At 47.5% G+C, this 16661-nt stretch overlaps 1 long non-coding RNA gene across 1 annotated transcript; it reads left to right on the forward strand.

The window, feature by feature from the left end:
- The first annotated feature begins 4304 nt into the window (after positions 1–4304).
- Positions 4305–8188, forward strand: LOC119960699. The gene is made up of 2 exons (XR_005459490.1): positions 4305–4424; positions 7904–8188. It is a non-coding gene; the product is annotated as an uncharacterized LOC119960699 (long non-coding RNA).
- The last annotated feature ends 8473 nt before the right edge of the window (positions 8189–16661 follow it).

Here is a 16661-nt window from a genome sequence, read left to right on the forward strand (position 1 = left end):
TTGCGAATGAAAGCAGATTCTGTCTGAGCTTTCACTGCAGCATTGAGAAAGAGAGCAGCTGCTGCCTGAGCTTTCACTGCAACATTGAGACAGAAGAGCTTCTGCCTGAGATTTCACTGCAGCGTTGAGACAGAGAGCAGCTTCTGTCTGAGCTCTCACTGCAGCATTGACAAAGTAAGCAGCTTCTGTCTGAGATTTCACTGCACCATTGAGACAGATAACAGCTTCTGTCTGAGCTTTCACTGCAGCATTGACACAGAACAGCTTCTGCCTGGGCTTTCAATGTAGCATTGAGACAGAACAGATTCTGCCTGAGATTTGACTGAAGAATTGAGACAGTGAGCTGCTTCTGTCTGAGCTTTCACTGCAGCATTGAGACAGAGAGCAGCTCTTGTCTGAGGTTTCACTGCAGCATTGAGACAGAACAGCTTCTGTCAGAGATTTCAATGTAGCATTGAGACAGAACAGCTTCTGTCTGAGCTTTCACTGCAGAATTGAGACAGTGAGCAGCTTCTGCCTGAACTTTCACTGCAGCATTGAGACAGAGCAGCTTCTGGCTGAGGTTTAAGTATAGCATTGAGACAAAGAGAAGCTTCTGTCTGAGCTTTCACTGCAGCATTGACAGAGATAGCAGCTTCTGTCTGAGCTTCCACTGCAGCATTGAGACAGGGAGCAGCTTCTGTCTGAGCTTTCACTGCAGCATTGAGACATTGAGCAGATTCTGTCTGTGCTTTCATAGAACATAGAGCAGTACAGAACAGAACACGCCCTTCGGCCCTCAATGTTGTGCCGAGCCATGATCACCCTACTCAAACCCACGTATCCACCCTATACCCGTAACCCAACCCCCCCCCCCCCCCCTTAACCTTATTTTAATTAGGATACTACGTCAATTTAGCATGGCCAATCCACCTAACCCGCACATCTTTGGACTGTGGGAGGAAACCGGAGCACACGGAGGAAACCCACGCACACAGGGGGAGGACGTGCAGACTCCACACAGACAGTGACCCAGCCGGGAATCGAACCTGGGACCCTGGAACTGTGAAGCATTTATGCCAACCACCATGCTGCAGCATTGAGACAGAGAGAAGCTTCTGTCTGATATTTCACTGCAGCATTGAGACAGAACAGCTTCTGTCTGAGATGTCACTGCAGCATTGACAAAGTGAGCAGTTTCTGTCCGAGCTTTCACTGCAGCAGTGAGACAGGGTGCAGCTTTTATCTGAGCCTTCACTGCAGCATTGAGACAGAACAGGTTCTGTCTGAGCTTTCACTGCAGCATTCAGACAGAGAGCAGCTTTTGTCTGATCTTTTACTGCTGCATTCTGAAAGAAAGCAGATTCTGTCTGAGCTTTCACTGCAGCATTGCGAAAGAAAGCAGATTCTGTCTGAGCTTTCACTGCAGCACTGAGACAGAACAGCTTCTGCCTGAGCATTCACTGCAGCACTGAGACAGAGAGCAGCTTCTGTCTGAGATTTCATGCAGCATTGAGACAGAACAGCAGCTGTCTGAGCTTTCACTGCAGCATTGAAGCAGAGAGCAGCTTCCGCCTGAGCTTCTGCTGCGGCATTGAGAGAGAGTGCGGCTTCTGTCTGACGTTTCACTGCAGCATTGTGTCAAAGAGCAGCTTGTGCCTGAGCTTTCACCTTAGCATTGACAAAGTAAGCAGCTTCTGTCTGAGCTTTCACTGCAGCATTGAGATAGAGCAGCTTCTGCCTGAGCTTTCACTGCAGCACTGAGACAGAAATCAGCTTCTGTCTGAGCTTTCACTGCAGCACTGAGACAGAAATCAGCTTCTGTCTGAGCTTTCACTGCATCACTGAGACAGAGAGCCGCTCTGTCTGAGCTTTCACTGCAGCATTGAGACAGAGAACAGATTCTGTCTGAGCTTTCACTGCAGCGTTGACACAGAACAGCTTCTGCCTGAGCTTTCACTGTATCATTGAGACAGAACAGCTTCTCTCAGAGCTTTCTATGCAGCATTGAGAAAGTGAGCAGCTTCTGTCTGAGCTTTCACAGCAGCACTGGGACAGGGCGCAGCTTCTGCCTGAGCTTCCACAGCAGCATTGAGACAGAGAGCAGCTTCTGTCTGAGCTTACACTGCGGCACTGAGACAGAGGTCAGCTTCTGTCTGATCTTTCGCTGCAACACTTATACAAAGAATAGCTTCTGTCTGAACTTTCACTGCAGCATTGAGACAGAGAGCTGCTTCTGTCTGAGCTTTCACTGCAGCACTGAGACAGAGCGCAGCTTATGTCTGAGCTTTCACTGCAGCATTGAGATAGAGAGCAGCTTATGTCTGAGCTTTCACTGCAGCATTGAGATAGAGAGTAGCTTATGTCTGTGCTTTCACTGCAGCATTGAGATCGAGAGCAGCTTCTGTCAGAGCTTTCACAGCTGCATTGAGACAGAGAGCAACTTCTGTCTGAGCTTTCACTGCAGCATTGAGGCAGAGCAGCTTCTGTCTGAGCTTTCACTGCAGCATTGAGACATAGAGCAGCTTCTGTCTGTGATTTCACTACAGCATTGAGATAGAGATCAGCTTCTGTCTGAGCTTTCACTGCAACACTGAGACAGAGCACGTTCTGACTGAGCTTTCACTGCAGCATTGAGATCGAGACCAGCTTCTGTCTGAGGTTTCACTGCAGCATTGAGATACAAAGCAGCTTCTGTCTGTGCTTTCACTGCGTCACTGAGACCGAACAGTTTCTGCCTGAGCTTCGTAGCTGCATTGAGACAGAGAGCAACTTCTGTCTGAGCTTTCACTGCAGCATTGAGACCGAGCAGCTTCTGTCTGAGCATTCACTGCGGCATTGAGATAGAGAGCAGCTTCTGTCTGTGATTTCACTACAGTATTGAAATAGAGAATAGCTTCTGTCTGAGCTTTCACTGCAGCATTGAGACAGGACATCTTCTGCCTGAGCTTTCACTGCAGCATTGAGACAGAACAGCTGCTACCTGAGCTTTCACTGCTGCATTGAGACAGAACAGCTTCTGCATGAGCTGTCACTGTAGCATTGAGACAGAACAGCTTCTGTCTGAATTTTCAGTGCAGCATTGAGACAGAACAGCTTCTGCCTGATCTTTCACTGCAGCATGGAGACAGAACAGCTTCTGCCTGATTTTTCACTGCAGCATTGAGACAGACCAGCTTCTGCCTGATCTTTCACTGCAGCATTGAGACAGAACAGCTTCTGTCTGAGCTTTCACAGCAACACTGCAACAGGGAGAATCTTCTGTCTGAGCTTTCACTGCAACATTGAGATAGATGAGCTTCTATCTGAGCTGTGACTGCAACACTGCGACAGGGAGCAGCATCTGTCTTACCTTTCACTGCGGCATTGGGACAGAGAGCAGCTTCTGTCTGAGTTTTGACTGCAGCATTAAAGAGAGAGCAGTTTACTTCTGAGCTTCCACTGCAGCACTGAGACAGAGAGCAAGTTCTACTTGAGCATTCACTGCAGCATTTTGTCAGAGAGCAGCTTCCCGCTGTCCCTTCGATCGCATGCACAGTGGTTTCACTGCTGCGGCCTGGTTACGCGTACACTGAGTTTTCTCTCCACAGTGTCTGCATTAATTCACTAACTTCAACATTCTCACTAGCTAATGTCTGAGAGCGTTGTGCTTTTTATGTGTGTGATGTGAGGGGATGAGGATCATGAAGGTGTGGGTATAGAATTAGCCATGTTAAAATGTAACAGCAAGATATGGAAAATATTAATGAGAATGCCAATGAACTGCCAAACGATCTCTATCGGCATCATAATGGAAAGGGAAGAGGCAGTTGAAATTTAAAACAGAGAAATGTGAGGTGATGTATTTTCACAAATGGTCCAGTGAGAGAGTGTTGGGAAATAATATCTAAATTATGAAGAGAGCCCACAGTGTCCGGAACTGCACATGGATAACCGTAAACACCGAGATAGGAATTCTAAAAGCAGATGTGCTCTTATCCTTCTCAAAAATGGCTTTTCATCCAAATCCTGAAACGTTTTGATGAATATTTTTACAGACAGTGTATGTGTCTGTGCACTCTAAGCACAGCCAGCTTCACGACGGAAAGGTTGTCAGCAACAGGAACACACCAGGGGGAACAGTCGCGAGATTCGCTGCTGATCCCTTTAAATTGTTCGGCTGAACAGCTGTGTGGGTATCGTTTTGCTGATGGCTCCATTCTTGCAAATAAGGCAGCATTCAGGCAAATATAGTTTCCAATGACATCATCAAAAAACAGACACGCCTGTTGGTGTGGTTATAAACGCAACGTAACTCCGTGATTAGATAAAAAGATCTACAGCAGCATTCTGACCGTTCCTCTCGCAGATCCCAGTGAAGATGCAGAAAGGGCTGTTGTTGGCGCTTGTACTTCTGGTGCTGACTCAGCACAATTCTATTGAAGCGAAACCTCGCATTAAAAGAAGTAAGAATCTGTAAATTCCACCAGTACTGAAACAACTGACGTTTATGCAGATTCATTTTGAATTGATTGTCTTTTATTTCAGTGTAAGGATATGATTGGTTCAGAAAGCGGATTGTGAGATTCGAAAACAAACGGAACAATTAAATCTAAACTATCTCCTTTGGTAATTTCGTGGTGGTTTAGTCACTATCTGAGTGTTTTGAGGGGCTTGTCGGTGTTGGGTACTGATCCACACAGGCCAACAATGAAAACACAAATTACTGGGCTAAAGCTACGTTGCTGGGTCTCAATGAGACCAGATCCGGATAGAAACCCCTAAAATTGTCCTCATTCCATTATTCACACTTGCTGCTCCGATCATGACATCTGAGACAGATTGTGAGAGTGTGGAATGTGTGTGAGGACAGGGTCAGGATCACCATCAGGCCCTTTCTCCCAACACTAGTTGGCCCGCCTCAGGTGTAGAAACGGGGAATTGGGAGGGAGACTGAAGTTTTCTGTGCGAAACGTCCCCCAGACAGGAGGTACATTTTCATTATGAGACGTGGTACAGGTCCTGAACGAGCAATCCCGGGGGTTCCAATACTACCACGGTAGGCGATGGAATTTGAATCTTCTCAGAATCATGAAATCATTGTCGCTCGTTTCATAACACATCTGGTTCACTGATCTCCTGAGCCGCACTGACCTACCCGTGACTCCAGACCGACTTGAATGGCCTGTCAAGGCTCTCAGCAACCACTACGTTCAGGGGATGGGAAACAGATGCTGGTCGAGCCAACTATGACCATATCACACGGAAGACTGAAGCAAAAACAAAAATACCAAAGGGAAGAGGGATTAAAATGTATTCAACCAGATGCAGTCAACTGTATTAACACTGCCCCTTTCAAAATAAAATGGGGTGCGAGAAGGTGGATTGAATAAATATGACAATGGGGTGAAATGATTCATTGTTAATAACTGTGGCCAGTCTTTGTCTAAATTGGGAGTTGAGTAAATGTTTGTGGGTTGAGGTCACACACCAGTGCACGGAGTCCGCAATACGGGAATGCTCCACTGTCGTGGATTGAAGCTCCATTCCAGTACTGCCCAAATGCTGCATTGTTTTTTCTTGATGTTTCGCTCCAGTAGTTGGAACTCAGCATCGCGGGAACGCTGCACTGTTGAGGGTTAATGGACCACTGCAGTGCATAAAGCTCAGCACCGCTTTAACGCTGCACTGTTGTGGCTTCATTTTCCACTCCAGTACATGAAGTTCAGCACTGTGAGAGTAATGCAATGAGGTGGGTTGATGTGTCACTCCATTACATGTAGCTCAGCACTGCCCGAGTGCTGCACTGTTGTCTCTTGATGTTTCACTACAGGTACTTGGAGCTCAGCATCGCGGGAACGCTGTACTGTTGTGGGTTAATGTTCCACTCCAGTACATGGAGCTCAGAACTGTGGGAGCGCTGCAATGATGTGGGTTGATGTCCCACTCCAGCACCTGGTGCATAGCAATATCAGATTGCTGCACTGCTGTCGCAGTTGCCCCCTCCAGGACACCGAGCTCAGAACTGCCAGAGCGCTGCATTGTTGTGGGTACATGTCCCAGTTTTGTACGTGGAGCTCAGAACTGCGGGAGCGCTGCATTGTTTTGGATTGATGTTCCAGTCTAATGCATAGAGCTCAGCACTGTGTGACTGCTGCATTGTTGTGGATTGATATTTGAAATGATCGAACTCAGCATAGCGGAAGTGTCGTGTTCTGGAGGACGCAGCAAATTGTTACCTTGTCAACCTCTTCCTCGGAGAGGGAATATATGGGTTATGCTGCGGTTATTCTATGTGGAGCTGGGGTTCTGACATTGGTCTGCACCAACATCACTCTCTGCAGGAACGTGAACAGAAACTCTACATCCTTCATATCTACTTTTCTATTTTGTGAGATATTATGTGAAATGATTGACCGCACTGTTTTCGGAGCAAACATTGTTGGACGTTGAGTAAACGTCCCCTATCACTGAAACTCTCGTGATTCTTCAGGTGCTGCAAACAGTTCTCTAAAAATATGTTTTATTCTCTGTGTTCCTGGATAGTGGGGGTGGTTTTTCCATCCTGAGGCAACACACAGAGCCTCTCTACAGTTCAGAGGGAGTGAGGGAGTAGGATTGAACATTGCAGGAAGTGGGACAGAGGGAGTGAGTGAATCTGCGCAGACTAGCGGGTGGGTGGGAGTCTGTATAGGACAGGAAGAGGAACTGGTTTGGTAATGGCCAGGGATTGTGAGGGAGGGAATAAGTCTCTAGACATCAGATAATTGGAAAGACATAATCTGTATAGAGCACGAAATGGGGGTCGGAAGGTCGAGAGGGGGCGAGGGTCAGTTTGAACCATAGAGTGGGAGGAAATGATCCAGTGCACGCCAGTGAGTAGGAGGGAGGGGCGGAGTCTGTAGAAGAAAGTGTGTGGGAGGCAGAGCTGTGTGAGTCTGTACAGGAAAAGGAGTGGGTGCAAGAGAGAGAATGCATTTCGACACAACCAGTAGGTGGAGGGAGGGAGTGAGTTTGTGCAGAACTGGAGGTGGAGGGAGGGTGTTTGCAAGACCAGGAGGTTCGCGGAATGGTTTTGTACAGACTAGGCTGTGGAGTGACGGAGTGGGTTTGTACAGACCAGGAGATGGAGGGAGGAAGTGTGTTTGTTTAGATCAGTACGTGTAGAGAGGGAGTCAGTTTGTACAGAACAGGACGTGGTGGGAGGGAAGGAGTTTGTACATACCAGGAGTTGGAGGGAGTGAGTGAGTTTGTACAGGTGAGGACGTGGAGAGAGGGAATGAGTTTGTACAGAACGGGAGGTGGAGGTAGACAGAGCGTTTGTACAGACCAGTAGGTGGAGGGACGGAGTGACTCTGTATAGAGCAGGAGGTGGAGGGAGGGAGTGAGTTGTACAGACAAGGAGGTTGAGGGAGGTGCTGACTTTGTACTGACCAGGAGATGGAGGGATGGAGTGAGTTTGTACGGACCAGAAGGTGGCTGGAGGGTGAGTTCAATGCAGACCAGGAGGTGGTGTGAGTGAGTTTGTACAGACCAGGGGGTGGAGGGAGGGAGTGATTTTGTACAGGTCAGGAGGTGGAGGGAGTGAGTTTGTGCGGACCAGGATTTGGAGGGAGTGAGTTTGTATAGACCAAGAGGTGGAGGGAGGGAGTGAGTTTGTACAGATCAGGAGGTTGAGGGGGGAAGTTCGATTGTACAGACCACGAGGTGGAGGGAGTGAGTTTGTACAGACCAGGAGGTGGCGAGACGGAGTGAGTTTATTCGTCTTGGTGTGGGAGGCTGTAAACTGTGCAATATTAGTATATACGACAAACCTAATGTTGCTGGGTTGTGCTAAGTTTGTCCCGAACACGCTGACAGATTCTGCTTTATGTTTTCTCACTGTTCGCCATCAGACTGAAGAACCCGGAATTAATTCCGTTAACATCTTTTCTTTTACTTTTAGTGGTTGGTGATCGAGAGGTTGGGTGTTTCTCCATGCCAATCACAGAGGAGGTGGCACCTGACGATCTCTCTTCCGGAAACGATGATGGGTCAAAATCGTAATGAAGGTAAAGCTGAATAGTCCAGTGAGGGACGAACATCAACTCGGCATCTCCATGTTCTCACTGAATGGAAGCTTCTTTCCTGGAAAACAGGCTAATTGGTTACTTCATTCCTTTAACACTTGACCTTGTATTACTGCTGTCTGGATAATGGCCTGAAAGCAGAAATAAATTTATTGCATTGATCACTGCTTCATGTCCTGTTCACCCCAAGGATCTGGGCACAGATGTGTTCATACCAGATAAAGGCAAGGGGAGGTCAATGGAAATGGTCTGAGATAAGATAGGAGCCCCACAATATCAGCTCTCTGACCATTTACATGTAAGGATGTCTCATTAATACTGGGCTACGGCGAACGATGGCGAACAGGGGCTGGTTTAGCTCACCAGGCTAAATCGCTGGCTTTAAAAGCAGTCCAAGCAGGCCAGCAGCACCGTTCGATTCCCGTACCAGCCTCCCCGGACAGGCGCCGGATTTGTGGCGACTAGGGGCTTTTCACAGTAACTTCATTGAAGCCTACTCGTGACAATAAGCGATTTTCATTTCATTTAATTTCATTTTCACGATCTCGGGGTCTGAAAGTGATAGAAAATTATCGTGCAAATGTTTATGGAGCTTGGCAATTGAATCAGAAAATAGGGACGGGATTTAATGGGTGAGTAAGAGGATGGTAAAGTGATTCAGGGGCTTAGAACGCAATTCACGGGATGGTGCAGGAGATCAGAGTGTGGAGAAAGTGAAATGAAAAATCGCTTATTGTCACGAGTAGACTTCAATGAAGTTACTGTGAAAAGTCCCTAGTCGCCACATCCCGGCGCCTGTTCGGGGTGGCCGGTACGGGAATCGAACAGTGCTCCTGGCCTGCTTGTTCTGCTTTAAAAGCCAGCGATTTAGGCCAGTCAGCTAAACCAGCCCCTGTTAAGTTGGTGCTAAGATTTCTTTAATTTTTCAGGGCACGCCGGATGTTTTCAGGACACCACAAAATGTTTGTGGGCACCGTTAACGGTTTCTCGGCGCCGTGAACAGTATCAGGCCGCTGTGAAGGGGTTCAGGACCCGGTAAAGTATCTCCAGTTGCCATGGCAGGGGTTCAAGACACCCTGAAGGGTTTCTGGGCGCCATGGAGGGGTTCAGGACATCATGCTGGGTTGGAGGTTACCGCAAATGGAATAAGAGGAATGGGAAATGTTTTAGCGGACGGAACGATATTCCCTCTGGAGGGGAGTAGGTGTTATCCGTCACAGATGGATTAATATAGCTACAGGATATTTGAATGGTCGGAGGGAGAAGAATAGTGAGGGGAATTTCCAGCGAGTGCAACTGGTGCTGGAAAACGTTTCAGTGGATATGAAAGGGGTGATGACAGGGGTCAAGGGAACTTCAATTGTTTCAATGGGTGGGGAGGGAATGAGGGGCTAACGAAAATTTTCAGTGTGTTGAGAAAGGATTGGGAGAGCTGGGAATGACGGTCACTGGGTGCGGAAGGCAAAGAGAGGATGGGGACGAGATTCGGTTAGTGACAACAGGTATCAGGAACAGGTGTAGAGGGGAGGCGGGGGCTGAGTGGTATTTTCATTGGACTGGTTTACAAAAGACTCAGATACCATAAGTAATGCTCTGGGGACGCAGGTTCAAGTCCCACCATGGCAGATGGTGAAATTGGAATTCACTGAAATTCTGATGGTGACCATGAAACAATTGTCTATTGTAAAAACCCATCTGGTTCACAAATGCCGTTTCGGGATGAGATCTGCCGTCTTTTCCTGATCCGGCCGACATGTGACCTCAGACCCACAGCAATGCTGTTGACTCTTAATTGCCCCAACATTTCGGATTGGCAGAAAATTCTGGCACAGACTGCGACGCCCACATCCCATGAACAAATTTAAAAAGACTTTTGAATGAGTGTCCGACATCCGTTTTAAAAATAGTTAATTTAACCAGTGTCCCGAATTTAACAGAGACCATTTAAACCGTGCACATTATTAAATACAAACTACTTAAACAATGTGAGGTAATTTAAACATCGTCCCACATTAAATACTCCAATTAAACAGTTTCCGACATTAAATTGCGTCCATTTAAATACAGTCCTACATTGAGAAGAGATTATTGAAAAGTGTCCTTCACTCAACATAGAGAACTAAAATAGTGCCCTGGACCTACATTAAACGGATAACATTTAAATAGTGACCTCGAGTCAACACAGATTATTTAAAAAAGGTTCCGACGATAAAGAGCCGATTGAAATAGTGCTCTCGCTGCAAAAATGGCAATTTAACCAGTTTCTTAAATTAAACAGAGACCATTTGGACATTGTACACACAAAATCAAAGATGTATGTTGGACATTATTAAAACAATGTCCAGTATTAAACAGGGAACATTTAAACAGTATACATAGTAAAACAGAGATTATTTAAAAAGGTCCGACATTCAGCAGGGACTGTTTGAACAGCCCAAAACAATAAAACTGGTATTATTAAAACAATGTACGACATTAAACAGGGACCATTTAAACAGTCTACATAATCAAACAAAGATCATTAAAACAATGTACGACATTAAGCAAGGACCATTTCACCCATTTTCTCCATTAATAGGAGGCTTGAAAATGATCCCTCACCCGAAAGAGACCATTTTGTCATAGAATCACAGATTGTCAGTGCAGATGTCTTTAAAGACATGGGTACACCTCTATTCAAGTATAAGATCTTGTTCAGGACGGATGAAAAACCTTTGGTACATTCTCCTCGGAGAACTTATGTTCCTCTAAGATAAATATTTAAACTAGAATTGTGAAGGCTAAAACAACAAGGAATAATTTCAAGAGTCACTGAACCGACTGACTGAGTCAGTTTCATCGTTTGCGTGAAGAAACCGTCAGGTGATCTCCGGATATGTATAGACACCAAGGATCTCAACAAGGACATCATGGGGGAACATTATCTCATTCCAAAACGAGAGGACATCTCCAGCGACGGGGCAAATACGCCAGTAAGTAGTCCAAGGCAGATTTTTCAATTTGAGCATCGACATTCAGTTGGTGTCATCCCATGAGATGCATTTGCAACAGGAACGCAAGACAAACTATCGCCTTTTTGCAACATTACTGCTCCTATTCTGTCCTGACTCGCATCAGTCAAAATTTCGTCTTCCTATTTGGATAGAAAGCTGCTCAGAAAGGTGCAGCTGTTAATTGGGATTTTAAATTAAGCCACTCTGTTTGATGATCACCTGTCCATTCAAAAGAGGTGGATTTTATGATCGAGCTTCTAAGAGCTGTTGTTCTGGTTGATAGAAAAGGTATGGATTTCCCTAAGTAGTTGACAACGCCTGAAAATCATAGAACTGCTAGACTCGTAGCGGTTCAAAGGCGTGGGTGGAATTCTGCAAGTGCTGCTCACAAGAATGGGCTTGAGTTGGGTAGGGTCTGTTCACTGGCAGGGGAATTAGTCAGGGTAGGGCCTGATCACTGGCAGGGGAATTAGTCAGGGTAGGGGCTGTTCACAGGCAGGGGAATTAGTCAGATTAGGGGCTGTTCACTGGCACGGGAATTAGTCAAGTTATGAGCTGATCACTGGCAGGCGAATTAGTCAGTGTAGGCGCTGTTCACTGGCAGGAGAATTAGTCAGGGTAGGGGCTGTTCACTGGCAGGGGCATTAGTCAGGGTAGGGTCTGTTCACTGTCAGGGGAATTAGTCAGGGTAGGGGCTGTTCACAGGCAGGGGAATTAGTCAGGGTAGGGGCTGCTCACCGGCAGGGGAATTAGTCAGTGCAGGGGCTGTTCTCTGGCAGGGACATTAGTCAGTGTAGGGGCTGTTCACAAGTTGCGCAATTAGTCAGATTAGGGGCTGTTCTCTGGCAGCGACATTAGTCAGGGTAGGGGCTGTTCACAGGCAGGGGAATTAGTCAGGGTATGGGCTGTTCACTGCCAGGGGAATTAGTCAGATTAGGGGCTGTTCACTGGCAGGGGAATTAGTCAAATTATGAGCTGTTCACTGGCAGGCTAATTAGTCAGGGTAGGGGCTGTTCACTGGCAGGGGAATTAGTCAGTGCAGGGGCTGTTCTCTGGCAGGGACATTAGTCAGTGTAGGGGCTGTTCACAAGTTGCGCAATTAGTCAGATTAGGGGCTGTTCTCTGGCAGCGACATTAGTCAGGGTAGGGGCTGTTCACAGGCAGGGGAATTAGTCAGGGTATGGGCTGTTCACTGCCAGGGGAATTAGTCAGATTAGGGGCTGTTCACTGGCAGGGGAATTAGTCAAATTATGAGCTGTTCACTGGCAGGCTAATTAGTCAGGGTAGGGGCTGTTCACTGGCAGGGGCATTAGTCAGGGTAGGGGCTGTTCACTTCAGGGGAATTAGTCAGGGTAGGGGCTGTTCACAGGGAGGGGAATTGGTCAGGTTATGGGCTGTTCACTGGGAGGGGAATGAGCCAGGGTAGGGGCTGTTCACAGGGAGGGGAATTGTTCAGGGTAGGGGCTGTTCACTGGCAGGGGAGTTATTCGGTGTTTGGGCTGTTCACTGGCCGTGGAGTTAGTCGAGGTAGGGGCTGTTCACAGGGAGAGGAAGTGGTCAGGTTGTTAGCTGTTCACAGGTTGGGGAATTAGTCAGGGTGGGGGCTGTTCACAGGGAGGGGAATTAGTCAGGGTAGGGGCTGTTCACTGGCAGGGGAATTAGTCGGGATTGGGGCTGTTCACAGGCAGGGGAATCTGTTAGCGTAGGGGCTGTTCACTGGCAGGGGAATTAGTCAGTGTAGGGGCTGTTCACAGGGAGTGGAATTAGTCAGGGTAGGGGCTGTTCACTGGCAGTGAAGTTAGTCAGGGTAAGGGCTGTTCACTGGCAGGGGAGTTAGTCAGGGTAGGGGCTGTTCACAGGTAGGGGAATTAGTCAGGTTGGGTGCTGTTCACTGGCAGGGGAATTAGCCAGGATAGGGGCTTTTCACTCGAAGGGGAATTAGTCTGGTTGGGTGCTGTTAACTGGGAGGGGAATTAGTCAGGGTAGGAGGTGTTCAAAGGGAGATGAGAATTAGTCAGTGCAGGGGCTGATCACAGGGGATGGGAATTAGTCATGGGATGGTAAGTTCACAGGCAGGAGGAATTAACTACGGTAAGGGCTGTTCACAGGAATAGTGGATAATTAGTCAGGGTAGGGTTTGGTAACATGGGAGCAGAAATAGTCATGGTACCGGGTAGTCACAGACAGGGCGACTTATTCAGTCTGGGATCTGTCACAGTGAAAAGAAAATGAGCCATGGTATTGTCTGCAATCGGTGATCATAGAATATAGAATTTACAGTGTCGAAGGAGGCCAGTCGGTGCATAGAGTCTACGCTAGCCCTTGGAATGAGCACCCTAAGTAAGGTCAGACCACCACATTCCCGTAACCCCAGTCCCAATAAACGACATGGGTAAAAAGAAGGTTGGGGTCCTAAAAGCAGAGGACAGGGAATTAGGATGGAAGTTATGAAATCGGACCTCAAAGGTAGTGATCTCAGGATTACTTCCGAGGCAACGTGCTTGACAGAGTAGAAATGACAGGATATATAGGATGAATACGTGGCTGAAGAGATGGTTTCAGTGAGAGGGTTTCAGATTTCTGGGGCATTTGCACCAGTTCGGAGGATGGTGGGATCTGTAAAAACTGGACGGGTTACACCTGGGCAGGACTGGGACTGATATCCTAAGTAAGTATTTGCTCGAGCGGTTGGGGAGGGATTAATATAATATGCCAGGGGGCTGGGAACGTATGCAAGGAAACAGAGAAAACGGGAGCAAGGGCAAAAGCACAAGGTACAAATGTGAAGAAGAAAAGTGATAGGTGAGAAACCGAAGGCAAAATTCAAACAGGGTAATAGAGAAAAATATTGCGAGAAAGAAAAACTTTGTGAAAAAGACAAACTTGAAGGCTCTGTGCCTTCATGCACGGAACATTTGCATTGAAGTGGATTAAATAATCGCGCAGATAGAAATCAATGGATATGACATATTGGGATTACGGAGACATAGCTGCAGAGCGAACACGGATGGGAACTGAATGTGCATGGTTTTCAATATTCAGGAAGGACAGGCATGAACATGTGGCGTGTCGCTGCTGGTTAAAGGCGAAATTAATACAGCCATGCGAAAGGATGTTAGCTCTGACAATGTGAAATCTGTATGGCTATAGTTGAGAAATAACAAGGGACAAAAAATATTCGTGGGTGTCACATATAGACCCCCAAACTGCAGTGGTGAGGTTGGGACCGGCGTTAGACAAGAAATTAATGACGCATGTAACAAGGGAATATCTGTGAGCATGGAAGATTTTAATATTCACATAGATTGGGCAAATCAAGTCAGCCGCAATGCCGGAGAGGAGGAATTCCTGGAGTGATCCCTGGTAGATCAACCCCATCAACAGTATCCAAAGTGGTATACTTGTTACTGCGGGGAACGAACAGAGAGGATCTCTGCACTGACTGCTTCCTCCCAGCCCCTCTCACCGTCACACATCTATCATGATTCTTCGGAGTAACTATATCCCTGAAGCTACTGCCTATGACCACCTCTGCCTCCCGAATGATCCGAAGTTCATCCAGCTCCAGTTTCCTTACGGAGTTTCTGGGGAGCTGGAGTTGGGTGCACTTCCCACAGGTGAAATCAACAGGGACACTGACGGCGTCCCTCACCTCAAACAATCTTCAGGAGGAACATTGCACTGATTTCCCTGCCATCCCCTCTCGATAAAACACGAAAAAGAATGAAAGAGCTTACCTGTTATTCATTCTACCCATTAGGCTAGAGGAGGTGTATGGGTGGGGGACACGACAAGTGTAGTGTCTAGTGTTTAGGTTCTGCAAAACCTAAATACAGGTAAAAATAAAACACTTAACCAGCAACAACTGCGCCCCATATGATAACAGCAATCAGCTGTTATGGGCCCGCGCAAACAATTTAAATCTTTACTACTTACCCAACAGTCACTCTGTCCTCACTCCGACCGGATTCAGCTTTCAGCAAGCACTCACTCAGAAGCACTGCGCCCGCACGAGAACTCCTCAGATAAAATAAAAACTACTTGAAGTCGCCAGCCAATCACTTACCTGGCGGATGGGACGTCACGGTTCAACTTATTTCTACTTCTACCTGCCCTCGAGACTCCCTCTTGATGTTTACTCAGCTGGGATCCTTCCAGTGATTGTTTTTTTTTGGTTAGAAGAGAAGGTAGGGAGGAAGGTTTTTGGGGTTTAACTGTCACTTGACAACAGCTCCTCCACTAATCACCTTCTAGATACAGTGACGGTAATGCAATGATGCAAAATTTCTCCTCAACAGCCAATCAGCAGCTCCGCTCTGCTGCCCTCTGCTGGAGGGTCCATGTCTATAAAACATGCCGGCATGATTTTTTGGCCCAACAGCGCAATGCCCACACCTACCTTTCACCTCATCAAAACATTTGCTCATCCTGGCCACCGTCATGTGCGCCCTGTGGTCAAACTGAAGAAGGATGCATTCACCCCCCTCCCCGGCCTCCGATCCTCTTCCACCTCCTTCCCGAACTCTTCAATTACGCTTCATTACCCCCACCACAGCTCCCTCCCAATCCATCACCTCCTTATATATTTCCGGCACATGACCTTCACCTACCCCTTTTTGTGACACCATAATGTTCTGTAGCGTTTGGACCGGAAGATGAGAAAAGGACGGTGCATGCATCTTAACAAAATCCCTCACCTGTAAATACTGGAACCAATACCCTGCGGGCAACTCAAATTCCTCCATCAACCCCTTCAAGTTCAATAAGATGCATCCAACAAATGGATTCCCAAACCGCTCAATCCCCGTCTGTTGCCATCTCGACCTCCCCCCGTCCAGGTTGCCCGCCCTCCTGAGCGAAGCTATAGTTCCCTCAGATCGGTACCCAAACCGAGGACCCTTCCAGAATCAGGTGTCCTCGCACACTCCGGGTCGCAACCACGAGCAGGCCTATTGGGCATCTGGCCGGCGAGAACAGTAATGGCGCCATCAACAGTGCCTCCAAACTCGAGCCCATAAAAGAGGCTGGATCTATCCACTTCCAAACCGACTCTTCCCCCACTACCCACTTCCGAACCATGGCTATATTCGCCGCCCAATGATAATTTATAACATTTGGAAGAGTTAACTCACCACCGACCCTACTGCCGCCGCACCATTTTCACCACAGTGCTTTACCCGCCTAAAAAACCCCAAAATCAGTGCATTCACCCTCCTGAAAAAACCATCGTAATGAAGATCGGGTGATCCTCAAACACAAATAAAAACTTCGATAGAACCGTTATCTGTACCTGCAGCACCGGTCCCGCCAGTGACAGCGGGAGCACATTCCATCTTCTAAATTCCCCCTTGATCTGCTCCACCAGCCCAGCGAGATTGAGCTTCTGCAGCTACCCCCACCCCCTCGCTACCTCAATACGCAAATAACGAAAGCTCGCCCCCACCACTCTAAGCGGCAACTCCCCAGCCTCTTCTCCAGCGCACTCGCTGGAATTCCAAAATCCTCGCTCTTCCCCATATTTAATATATATCCGTAGCTCGGCCGAATCCCTCCAAGTATCCTATAATCCCCCCCAATACCTGCCAAAGTGTTTGACATATAGGGAAGAAAATCGTCCCCGCACAAAGAGACCTAATGTTCC

Source organism: Scyliorhinus canicula, unplaced genomic scaffold, assembly GCF_902713615.1.
Source record: "Scyliorhinus canicula unplaced genomic scaffold, sScyCan1.1, whole genome shotgun sequence".
NCBI classification, from domain to species: Eukaryota; Metazoa; Chordata; class Chondrichthyes; order Carcharhiniformes; family Scyliorhinidae; genus Scyliorhinus; species Scyliorhinus canicula.